Here is a 14,020-nt window from a genome sequence, read left to right on the forward strand (position 1 = left end):
TCATTATCATAAATCCAGAACTGAAAGTGCCAGTACTGCCCTTCATTGCTGTGTGCCTCGCAATGCCTTTCATGTTGCCTTTTCTCCTATAGTAAGATTACAATTTAAGAAAGAGTTAAAATCTGCCCTTCTTCTGTTTCCCAGACTTGAAAGCCACCAGAGTTTCCAATAATTATCTAATTTTTTAAGATTCATTGCCACATGAAACAATACAGAAATATTTCCACTTCCACAAAGAACAATTTTTTTCCAAGTAGAGTTGTCCTGAAATGAGTCATCCTAGGTTGCCATCTCCAAATCAATATATACATGAAGCCTTATAAAAATATGAAGAATGTGGCCAGGCACAGTGGCTCATGCCTGTAATCCCAGCACTTTGGGAGGCCGAGGTGGGCAGATCACCTGAGATCAGGAGTTCAAGACTGGCCTGACCAACGTGGTGAAACCCCATCTCTACTAAAAATACAAAAATTAGCTGGGCGTGGTGGTGTGCACCTGTAATCCCAACTACTTGGGATGCTGAGGCAGGAGAATTACTTGAACCCAGGAGGCAGATGTTGCAGTGAGTGGAGATCGCACCATTGCACTCCAGCCTGGGAGAAAGAGCGAGACTCCATCTCAAAAAAAAATAAATAAAATATGAAGAATATAAAATGATAATACAGTTTTATTTTAACCAGTGTGATGCTTTAACATAAATTATTTTCATTGTTTAAGACTGTCTGGCTCTAGAATTAAAATGGCAAGAGGGAGAGAGACCATGGTTTCCTTTGCCTCTGTCATAAATTGCCCTTTAGTGTTTTCAGATCTCTTTCCTATGTATGTTTTCTTGCACTTGGGGAAAATACATTTCACAAAGAGCTCCTCTGCATGTCTGTCTTCTTCGAATATCTTGGAATGGAAGCTCCTTGGAAGAATATCCAAGATGTTCTTCAAATATCTTGGAATGGAAGCTCCTTGGAGGGTAGACCTGTATCTTTTACATGTTAAAGACCTGACACAAAATAAGCCCAAAATAAATGTTAAAACATCATTGGACCAAACACTTCAATCATTCTCTGTTTTGAACAAGAGGACTGGGGAGGCAGTGACAGCTGGATCTACTTGAGATGTCAATAACCTTGGGTGTCTTTGTCAAGCTACAGCCTGAGGCCCCTTCTGTTTAAGAAATAATAGAAAATATTAAATGTACTGACAGGTGTCTTGAGCAAGAAAGGAAGAGAAATGAAGAAAAGTGCCTGTGGGGCAGAACATTTGAGAAATAGTTCGTTATGAAGAGTAGGAAAACCATACAATGGAAAATCACCTTTTTACAAATTTGTGTGAAAGGTAAACAAAACAGGTTTAATTAAGTTTAAACACAGAATACACATTATTGTGAGGGAAGAGCAGAACGCCTGGCAAAATGATGCTTTCCAGAATGCAGACCGCTGCCCTGAGCATGAAGTAGTCAAGGCTGCGAGACATGGTGACAAGAATTCCTTGAAAACTGAAAGCATTCATTCTGTAGGATGTCTGGCACAGGGAAATGCAAACATATCTAAAGTATAGACACTTCTCTTGGTTACAAAAATAAAATTAATGGAGAAAAAGTGAAGGTCCTTGTAATTGAGTTACTAACTTCTGGGCTAATCTAGCAGAGTCTTTGGAATTGAAAGTCAGAAATGGGGGAAGAGTTGGTGTTCCCATGGAAGACGAGGGAACTGAATAAACATTTTTGCCAGTATAGATATTTCTTTGCATTATTTATCTTCTCCCTTCTTTATTTTCCCATAATATTCCAAGATAAATATACCAGCTTTTTTAGTGCATAATCAAGATATTAGAGTGAAAATTTTAGAATAAGAATAAATTTTAGGCCAATAGCTTTTAAATTGATCATGATGAAGGAATCTGCATGTCTCTAAGATAAAGCAAAGTCCCTCCTCGCTCTCCACCCTGAAGATAGCTCTATCTACCTGCCTCAGTGAAACACATCTTCACTACTTTGTTCTTGCAAAACAAATACAAGAACAAAAACCATATTTAATTGTTAATTAAGATTAAGGTTCAGAACCACTGGCTAATTGAGGTTGATTTCCTGTCTATCTATATAAAACAGAATTTGCTTGTGTTAGTGCTTAATTTTAACAAGAAATTGTTCACATTAGGCATGCACTTGTTTCTTTAGAATTTGCTATTTCTTACTACCTAAGAAATTGCTTGGAAGGAGCCAAGATGGCTGAATAGGAACAGCTCCAGTCTACACCTCCCAGCGTGAGCGACGCAGAAGACGGGTGAATTCTGCATTTCCATCTGAGGTACCGGGTTTATCTCACTAGGGAGTGCCAGACAGTGGGCGCAGGTCAGTGGGTGCATGCACTGTGCATGAGCCGAAAAAGGGTGAGGCATTGCCTCACTCAGGAAGTGCAAGGGGTCAGGGAGTTCCCTTTCCTAGTCAAAGAAAGGGGTGACAGATGGCACCTGGAAAATCAGGTCACTCCCACCCGAATACTGCGCTATTCCGACGGGCTTAAAAAATGGTGCACCAGGAGATTATATCCCACACCTGGCTCAGAGGGTCCTACACCCATGGAGTCTCACTGATTGCTAGCACAGCAGTCTGAGATCAAACTGCAAGGCGGCAGCTAGGCTGCGGGAGGGCCGCCCACAATTGCCCAGGCTTGCTTAGGTAAACAAAGCAGCTGGGAAGCTTAAACTGGGTGGAGCCCACCACATCTTAAGGAGGCCTGCCTGCCTCTGTAGGCTCCACCTCTGGGGGCAGGGCACAGACAAACAAAAAGACAGCAGTAACCTCTGCAGACTTAAATGTCCCTGTCTGACAGCTTTGAAGAGAGCAGTGGTTCTCCCAGCACACAGCTGGAGATCTGAGAATGGGCAGACTGCCTCTTCAAGTGGGTCCTTGACCCCGGTCCCCCGAGCAGCCTAACTGGGAGGCATCCCCCAGCAGGGGCAGACTGACACCTCACACAGCCGGCCAGGTACTCCAACAGACTTGCAGCTGAGGATCCTGCCTGTTAGAAGGAAAACTAACAAACAGAAAGGATGTACACACCAAAAACCCATCTGTACATCACCATCATCAAAGACCAAAAGTAGATAAAACCACAAAGATGGGGAAAAAACAGAGCAGAAAAACTGGAAACTCTAAAAAGCAGAGCGCCTCTCCTCCTCCAAAGGAACGCAGTTCCTAACCAGCAATGGAACAAAGCTGGACGGAGAATGACTTTGACGAGCTGAGAGAAGAAGGCTTCAGATGATCAAATTACTTTGAGCTACGGGAGGATATTCAAACCAAAGGCAAATAAGTTGAAAACTTAGAAAAAAATTTAGAAGAATGTATAACTAGAATAACCAATACAGAGAAGTGCTTAAAGGAGTGGATGGAGCTGAAAAACAAGGCTCGAGAACTACGTGAAGAATGCAGAAGCCTCAGGAGCTGATGTGATCAAATGGAAGAAAGGGTGTCAGTGATGGAAGATGAAATGAATGAAATGAAGGGAGAAGGGATGTTTAGAGAAAAAAGAATAAAAAGAAACGAACAAAGCCTCCAAGAAATATGGGACTATGTGAAAAGACCAAATCTACGTCTGATTGGTGTACCTGAAAGTGACAGGGAGAATGGAACCAAGTTGGAAAACACTCTGCAGGATATTATCCAGGAGAACTTCCCCAATCTAGCAAGGCAGGCCAACACTCAGATTCAGGAAATACAGAGAACACCACAAAGATACACCTCGAGAAGAGCAACTCAAAGACACATAATTGTCAGATTCACCAAAGTTGAAATGAAGGAAAAAATGTTCAGGGCAGCCAGAGAGAAAGGTCGGGTTACCCTCAAAGGGAGGCCCATCAGACTAACAGCGGATCTCTCGGCAGAAACTCTACAAGCCAGAAGAGAGTGGGGGCCAATATTCAACATTCTTAAAGAAAAGAATTTTCAACCCAGAATTTCATACCCAGCCAAACTAAGCTTCATAAGTGAAGGAGAAATAAAATACTTTACAGACAAACAAATGCTGAGAGATTTTGTCACCACCAGACCTGCCCTAAAAGAGCTCCTGAAGGAAGCGCTAAACATGGAAAGACACAACCGGTACCAGCCGCTGCAAAATCATGCCAAAATGTAAAGACCATCGAGACTAGGAAGAGACTGCATCAACTAATTAGCAAAATAACCAGCTAACATCATAATGACAGGATCAAATTCACACATAACAATATTAACTTTAAATGTAAATGGACTAAATGCTCGAATTAAAAGACACAGACTGGCAAATTGGATAAAGAGTCAAGACCCATCAGTGTGCTGTATTCAGGAAACACATCTCACATGCAGAGACACACATAGGCTCAAAATAAAAGGATGGAGGAAGATCTACCAAGCAAATGGAGAACAAAAAAAGGCAGGGGTTGCAATCCTAGTCTCTGATAAAACAGACTTTAAACCAACAAAGATCAAAAGAGACAAAGAAGGCCATTACATAATGGTAAAGGGATCAATTCAACAAGAACAGCTAACTAACCTAAATATATGTGCACCCAATGAAGGAGCACCCACATTCATAAAGCAAGTACTGAGTGACCTACAAAGAGACTTAGACTCCCACACATTAATAATGGGAGATTTTAACACCCCACTGTGAATATTAGACAGATCAACGAGACAGAAAGTTAACAAGGATACCCAGGAATTGAACTCAGCTCTGCACCAAGCAGATCTAACAGACATCTACAGAGCTCTCCACCCCAAATCAACAGAATATACATTTTTTTCAGCACCACACCACACCGATTCCAAAATAGACCACATACTTGGAAGTAATGCTCTCCTCAGTAAATGTAAAAGAACAGAAATTATAACAAACTATCTCTCAGATCATAGTGCAATCAAGCTAGAACTCAGGATTAAGAATCTCACTCAAAACCGCTCAACTACATGGAAACTGAACAACCTGCTCCTGAATGACTACTGGGTACATAACAAAATGAAGGCAGAAATAAAGATGTTCTTTGAAACCAACGAGAACCAAGACACAACATACCAGAATCTCTGGGATGCATTCAAAGCAGTGTGTAGAGGGAAATTTATAGCACTAAATGCCCACAAGAGAAAGCAGGAAAGATCCAAAATTGACACCCTAACATCACAATTAAAAGAACTAGAAAGGCAAGAGCAAACACATTCAAAAGCTAGCAGAAGGCAAGAAATAACTAAAATCAGAGCAGAACTGAAGGAAATAGAGACACAAAAAACCCTTGAAAAAATCAATGGGTCCAGGAGCTGGTTTTTTGAGTGGATCAACAAAATTGATAGACTGCTAGCAAGATTAATAAAGAAAAAAAGAGAGAAGAATCAAATAGATGCAATAAAAAATGATAAAGGGGATATCACCACTGATCCCACAGAAATACAAACTACCATCAGAGAATACTACAAACACCTCTACACAAATAAACAAGAAAATCTCGAAGAAATGGATAAATTCCTCGACACATACACTCTCCCAAGACTAAACCAGGAAGAAGTTGAATCTCTGAATAGACCAATAACAGGAGCTGAAATTGTGGCAATAATCAATAGCTTACCAACCAAAAAGAGTCGAGGACCAGATGGATTCACAGCCGAATTCTACCAGAGGTACAAGGAGGAACTGGTACGATTCCTTCTGAAACTATTCCAATAAATAGAAAAAGAGGGAATCCTCCCTAACTCATTTTATGAGGCCAGAATCATCCTGATACCAAAGCCAGGCAGAGACACAACCAAAAAAGAGAATTTTAGACCAATATCCTTGATGAAAATTGATGCAAAAATCTTCAATAAAATACTGGCAAACCAAATCCAGCAGCACATCAAAAAGCTTATCCACCGTGATCAAGTGGGCTTCATCCCTGGGATGCAAGGCTGGTTCAATATATGCAAATCAATAAATGTAATCCAGCATATAAACAGAACCAAAGACAAAAACCACATGATTATCTCAATAGATGCAGAAAAGGCCTTTGACAAAATTCAACAATGTTTCATGCTAAAAACTCTCAGTAAATTAGGTATTGATGGGACGTATCTCAAAATAATAAGAGCTATCTATGACAAACCCACAGCCAATATCATACTGAATGGCCAAAAACTGGAAGCATTCCCTTTGAAAACGGGCACAAGACAGGGATGCCCTCTCTCACCACTCCTATTCAACATAGTGTTGGAAGTTCTGGCCAGGGCAATTAGGCAGGAGAAGGAAATAAAGGGTATTCAATTAGGAAAAGAGGAAGTCACATTGTCCCTGTTTGCAGATTACATGATTGTATATCTAGAAAACCCCATTGTCTCAGCCCAAAATCTCCTTAAGCTGATAAGCAACTTCAGCAGAGTCTCAGGATACAAAATCAATGTACAAAAATCACAAGCATTCTTATACACCAATAACAGACAGAGAGCGAAATCACGAGTGAACTCCCATTCACAATTGCTTCAAAGGGAATAAAATACCTAGGAATCCAAGTTACAAGGGACGTGAAGGACCTCTTCAAGGAGAACTACAAACCACTGCTCAAGGAAATAAAAGAGGATACAAAGAAATGGAAGAACATTCCATGCTCATTGGTAGGAAGAATCAATATCATGAAAATAGCCATACTGCCCAAGGTAATTTACAGATTCAATGCCATCCCCATCAAGGTACCAATGACTTTCCCCACAGAATTGGAAAAATCTACTTTAAAGTTCATATGGAACCAAAAAAGAGCCTGCATTGCCAAGTCAATCCTAAGCCAAAAGAACAAAGCTGGAGGCATCACACTACCTGACTTCAAACTATACTACAAGGCAACAGTAACCAAAACAGCCTGGTACTGGTACCAAAACAGAGATATAGATCAATGGAACAGAACAGAGCCCTCAGAAATAACGCCGCACATCTACAACTATCTGATCTTTGACAAACCTGAGAAAAAAAGCAATGGGGAAAGGATTCCCTATTTAATAAATGGTGCTGGGAAAACTGGCTAGCCATATGTAGAAAGCTGAAACTGGATCCCTTCCTTACACCTTATACAAAAATCAATTCAAGATGGATTAAAGACTTAAATGTTAGACCTAAAACCATAAAAACCCTAGAAGAGAACCTAGGCATTACCATTCAGGACATAGGCATGTGCAAGGTCTTCATGTCTAAAACACCAAAAGCAATGGCAACAAAAGCCAAAATTGACAAATGGGATCTAATTAAACTCAAGAGCTTCTGCACAGCAAAAGAAACTACCATCAGAGTGAACAGGCAACCTACAGAATGGGAGAAAATTTTCACAACCTACTCATCTGACAAAGGGCTAATATCCGGAATCTACAATGAACTCCAACAAATTTACAAGAAAAAAACAAACAACCCTATCAAATAGTGGGTGAAGGACATGAACAGACACTTCTCAAAAGAAGACATTTATGCAGCCAAAAAACACATGAAAAAATGCTCACCATCACTGGCCATCAGAGAAATGCAAATCAAAACCACAATGAGATACCATCTCACACCAGTTAGAATGGCAATCATTAAAAAGTCAGGAAACAACAGGTGCTGGAGAGGATGTGGAGAAATAGGAACACTTTGACACTGTTGGTAGGACCGTAAACTAGTTCAACCCTTGTGGAAGTCAGTGTGGCAATTCCTCAGGGATCTAGAACTAGAAATTCCATTTGACCCAGCCATCCCATTACTGGGTATATACCCAAAAGACTATAAATCATACTGCTATAAAGACACATGCAGACGTATGTTTATTGCGGCATTATTCACAATAGGAAAGACTTGGAACCAACCCAAATGTCCAACAAGCCTAGACTGGATTAAGAAAATTTGGCACAGATACACCATGGAATACTATGCAGCCATAAAAAATGAGGAGTTCATGTCCTTTGTAGGGACATGGATGAAATTGGAAATCATCATTCTCAGTAAACTATCACAAGAACAAAAAACCAAACACCACATATTCTCACTCATAGGTGGGAATTGAACAATGAGAACACATGGACACAGGAAGGGGAACATCACACTCTGGGGACTGTTGTGGGGTGGAGGGAGGGGAGAGGGATAGCACTGGGAGATATACATAATGCTAGATGATGAGTTAGTGGGTGTAGTGCACCAAAATGGCACATGTATACATATGTAACAAACCTGCACATTGTGCACATGTACCCTAAAACTGAAAGTATAATAATAATAAATACATAAATTAAAAAAACAGAAAAAAAAAAACAGAAAAAAAGAAATATGTTACCAATTGGAAACCAGGTGAAGGGTATACTGGACTTCTCTCTATTATTTCTTATAACTGTATGTGATGCAGTAATTACCTCAAAATTAAAGGTTAAAAATAAAAAGAATGCTTTTTCCAGCAAAGCATTAATGAAATATATGCTTATGCATATTAGTTTTAATTATTGTCAGATGTAACATCCTTTTCATATCTTAATAATGCATCAATCATCACAATATTATAAAAATCTCATTTTGTGATTTCTCCCACATTATATATGAATGTATTATATGCATACATGTAAAAATGTTTTGTAATTTTTACATTTAGATATTTAATCTACCTTATCTATATTCTATACAATATTAAGTATGAATAGAGTATAAATTTTCTTCAAATGGATATTATTTTCTGAAACTGCTTACTGAATTGTTTATTCTTTGACATAATTTGAAGATCCAAATTTTCTTATATCTGTGTGTCTCAGCTGCTTCACCTACAATTCTGTTCCATTAAATTGTTTATATTTACATTTTATATGAGTTAAGATAAGCTAATTATATCATTTTTCTATTGTTGCTTAAACAAACACATATATCATCCCACAGTTTTTGTGGGTTAGGAGTCTAGGTACAGCTTAGCCAGGTCCTCTGACTATAATCAAGGAGCCACCCAGAGCTCAGCTCTCATCTGGATGCTTAACAAACATAAGCTTATGACCAAAACATCATGAAATATAAGGAACTAAAACACACTGAATGAGGGCTATCTGAAAAAAGAAAAAAAGCACAGTAAATTCAGACTGTACAAAACTATATAGATTGGATTTTGGGATACATAATATGTAACATTCTGATTGGCAAGCAGTTTAGGAAAACATTGTATATAGAAGCAACGCAGATTAAAATGTATAGAGACAAGCAGTTTAAAGGCTATTCTTGGGTGCATAACAGTGCCTGGCTCCTGGCTGATACTTGGGGCAGGCTGTGTTCCCAGTGGGGAGGTAGAATGAATTTCTGTAGAGAATGAGGGAAATTAAAAAAAAAAAGAAAGAGTGGGACTAGTCTAAACACAAAAAGACTGTACTGTACAGGACATAGGATGCACATTTTATCAGGAAAGAGTGTCAGGACACAAGCACATGTCAGTATTTGTAAAAAGACAGGAGTTCTAAAGAACAACAGCAGAAAATAATGTGTAAGCTTTGGTCCAAACTGACAGAGCCATCTACCCTTTCTGATGAATCAGTGCTGATTCCCAAGACACGGAGCTTGAAGTATATTAGTCTAGCTTAAATCAAGATTAGTTTTATTTTTTATTGTTGTTTGTTTGGCCATTTTCTCTTCATTGTGAATGTTTCAGTAACATGCCATTTTGTAACTTAGTCTCCTAGGTTTCCCTATAAATCTCTCAAATTCAAAAAAAGCAAATCTGGACCAATATTTCTTTATAAACTTCAGTTATATTTGAGAATTTAAAAAGTTAACAAACTTCAGTTAAATATTTATACTACTATTTAAAAATATATTAACAGTCACTATTGTTATTTTAAATGAAATATACCCACAGTGAACAAATGTAGTTTGTAATTGTCTCTGGATTTTCTAATAAATGCTTAAAATTTTAGAACTTGAGTATACCATTGTTCCCTGTTTATCAATGCATCACACTCTCATATTAACTATTTGCCAAGATTATAATTAATAATTTCATACAAGTAATTTACAACAGGCTGATTATGAGTAATTTTTATTTTATAATACAGCAGCTCTTTAGTATATTTTATAATCCATTAAAAATATGATAGAACATAATGTAAAATATATTTTTCCATATAAAGAAAATGTTAGAAATGGGCTGGTAGTCTTGAATATTCCACTAGCTGTGATGACCTCATCTGAGTGATAAATTATTAAGATTAGCTCTCTAATTCATTATAGTCAATTCTTTTGAAAATTGTAATAGATGTTTCAGTGAATTAGAGAATTCATCTAACAATCTGCCAAACAAGCTAACCTGATAGTTTGAAGCTTTCCTGAGTATAATGTAATTTTAAACTAAGAGAGATCATATCCCATGAGCAACAAATTGAGACACTCTGTGTAACTTAATTTTGAATGGTAATTATATTAATGAAATAAGATTTTAAAAGCATTTCAAATCCATACATTCTTATAAAAAATTGTTTAAGCAACCCACTAAAACAGGGTTAGTTTAATTTTCTAAATTTTGTAAAATGCTTGTCTTTAATAAATATTTATCAGGAACAAAGTGATAGGTTCTTCCTAATCTAGTCACTGAAACTACTTTTCCATCTGTGCCATCAGGGCAAAAGCCCACAGGTCTATATATCTTATTAGTACAGTGTACCTTATAAATAATCAAAAGAACTTGCTACAGGTTATGTAGAGAATTCAAGTGACTAATGAAATAATAAAATATGAAGGATGTATTTATGAAATTCAGGATGGCATTATGTGGTTCTGTTTGGAATAAAGGCACCATCCAGCTTCTGACTCAATGAGACCAAATAGGAAGTTACAGTGGGTCCTAAACATCACAGTTTTCAGCATACAAAATAAATCATATACGTAAATAAGTAGGGTTTCATGGGCCAGGTTAGTGTGTGTGTGTGTGTGTGTGTGTGTGTGTTTAGGAGCTAGTGTGTTGGGGAAGTAGAGCTGAAAGGAGAGGATGGTTAAATATTTCTCTTATATGGAGTATTCATGCTGTTCTAATGCCTCTATTAAAACTTCATTATGTGACTTCAGGCTGCAAAAATAGTTTTATGTCCAGGCAAGTGAGCACCAAGCACAAAATTCCACGTCATATTCAAGAACACATTCATTTTAGTGTCTGTTCAACTTTAGTCTCTTAAGGATCTTCCCTGAGTGAGCTGGACAAAAATTAACCAATCTTTACAAGACAAGCACCCCCTGGTGGATGCTGTGTGTTTCCTGTGCTTAGAACAGTACTTACGTATAATAGTATCTGAGTCCGAAAACCTCTCCCGCTTTCTCTACCTAATAATGTTGTGCCTTCCCCCTTAGTTCTTGCTAGGAATTTGCAAGATAATCCATAGATTGGAGCTGAGGGTTGGTTCTCTAGAACTGAATAAGGACCATCATAGGAAATCCAATGTGGGAAGAGTTAGTGGGAAAGATTTGTACCACAGTCCAAAAGGAAGATCCAAAATCACTAGAGAAATCAAATATAGAGGCCAATACACTAATAATAGGCAAGATAATTATAATGAACACTTATTACATACTTTAATAAATGCTCTTTACATTAGTAATCGAGTTAACACCCTAACAATCTTATTAAGAACCATTATTCTCCTTCTCTGTAATTTTTCAGATAAGGAAGGCATCAAGTTAGGTAAAAAGATTATCTTGCCCAAGGACATACAGTTAATATGTGGCAGATCTAGTATTTGCACAATACAGAGGCAGCCTGATTCTAAATTCTGTCATGTGGCAGCAGCAAAACATATTGCTTTTTAAAGACAAACTCCTTTTTAAGCAATCTCATTAATAAAAATGATAAGCAAAAAAAAAAAAAGTGGAGGTTAAGGTACCTGGCAAGCTACAGGAACTTTTGAATACATTTAATTGTGTGATGGTCTTGTGTCTCTGAAACAAAAGAAATATTAATGATTATAACAAGTTTTTCAAGAGCTAAAATTGTTGAAAAAATTCAAAGTTGTAAACCTATGCAACACAGCTAAAATCACTGTGATGAAAATCTGCATGAGCTCAAAATATAGGCAATGTGGCCAGCTATTAAACCCTTGCTAGCCTGACTGAAGAATCAGTCTCAGTGACAGCACAAGGCTGAATCTCACAGATTCCCCTGTTACTCCTGAAATGTCATATCTAGGCAGTGGTTGTACTCTTGCCCAGTACATGCAGAAGGAGTACCTGCATGTCTCTTGAACACCAAAGTACACATATTTCCATTCTACCTCACAACATGCTCACTCTGGTGATGTCAACTGGCAATGCATCAATGTTGCTTTTTATTTCTTCCTCTTTGGAAGTGACTCTTTCTATAGTAATGAATAGCAGAGAATGTCATAAGCTGTGTCTCCCACAGACTAATAATATTCAGTAGTTTGGGGCATTCATCTTGAGATGCCTACTCAAAAATGTGTCATGAACTGCATCATTCCCATGTTGCCCTGGCAGTAGATCCTTCATCCTCAAGGCAGAATCACTAAGGGCTGTATTCCACAAATCATCTGTGCAAGTATGTCAAATGTAAAGGCAAGGAGAGCCAAAAATGTTCTTGAAATATCCTCAAAGGAAGATGCAGAAGGGACCGCTCAGTTATCAACCTTCCCATACTAAGATATTATAATGATCACATATACAGATCTTCATACAGATTGACACCCTGCATGACAGCAGTGTATTGCATCTGTATCTGTATAAGGGAAATGGATCTTGAGGAAACAGTTTCCAATTCCTTAAAATCTGTGGCATGACGGTGATGTGAGAACCCTCCTGTAAATTGAAGGGTATGGCATCGATATGCACAGACATGTAATTTTTGACATGTATTTCTTCCCTCTCTGAACAGACTGAGATGCAGTTTCCTCATTAAACATAGTGGTCATTGGAAACAATTTTTAGAGAGTGATAGTTGCTATTATAAGTGGGAGGTTCCTGATACCAGAATGTCAGACAAAATAGCTGGCAAAGATGCAGATACTACAGAGAACATTAGAGTAAGTTACATCACACAGGTGGTCCTAAGCTAATGGGTCAATTACTTGTGTTTTTTGTTTTCTTTTTTTGAGACAGATTCTTGCTCTGCCACCCATACTGGAGTGCAGTGGTGCGATCATTTCTTACTGCACCTCTACCTCCCAGGCTCAAACGATCCACCCACCTCAGCCTCCCTAGTAGCTAGGACCACAGGTACATGCCCACCACAACTGGCTAAGATTTTTTTTTTCTTTGTAGAGATGAGGTCTCCTCTATGTTTCCCAGGCTAGTCTCAAACTCCTAGACTTAACAGATCCACCTGCCTCAGCCTCCCAAACTGTTGGGATTACAGCTGTGGGCCATCACACCTGACTGTGGGTCAATTATTGAAAGTTCTACAGCAGAAGTCAACAAGTAGAAAATAGAAGAATCAAATGCAGACTAAGAAGAAAGTAAAGGGCAAGGGTCCAGGAGAAAGATTATAAAGACAGAATCGAGAATTTGTAATTACACAAAGATAGTACCAAAGCAGAAAGAGTATGGAAACAAAGGATGTCCAAAATTATCAGGGAATCTAGTATTTTGTTAGTTCACATTAGGGGAGTGTAAGTGTATGTTAACTGAGCATGTGAAATATATATATACAATATCACGTATGTGTAATATATATTATATATTTGACAAACAGGTAACATACATGTTATTAATATGTGTGTGCATGTATATATGTGTATATATTTATATATGTGTATCTTATATGTATATAAATTCCATATGTGTAATATATACATGTACAAACATATTAATATTAATAATAGCTTCATATTTATACTTTAAACGTATTATAAAGTGTGCATTTCAGTGGCTTTTATTATATTCCCAGGATTGTGCAATCATCAGCATGATCTAATATTAAAATATTTTTATCACAACAAAAGGAAATTCTCTACCCATTAGTAATCATTTCACATTCCCACCTTTCCATAGCCCTCAGTAACTACTAATTGAATTTTCATCACCATGAATTTGACTACTGTGGACATTTT

This window comes from Pongo abelii, chromosome 3, assembly GCF_028885655.2.
Source record: "Pongo abelii isolate AG06213 chromosome 3, NHGRI_mPonAbe1-v2.0_pri, whole genome shotgun sequence".
In the NCBI taxonomy this organism is placed as follows: Eukaryota; Metazoa; Chordata; class Mammalia; order Primates; family Hominidae; genus Pongo; species Pongo abelii.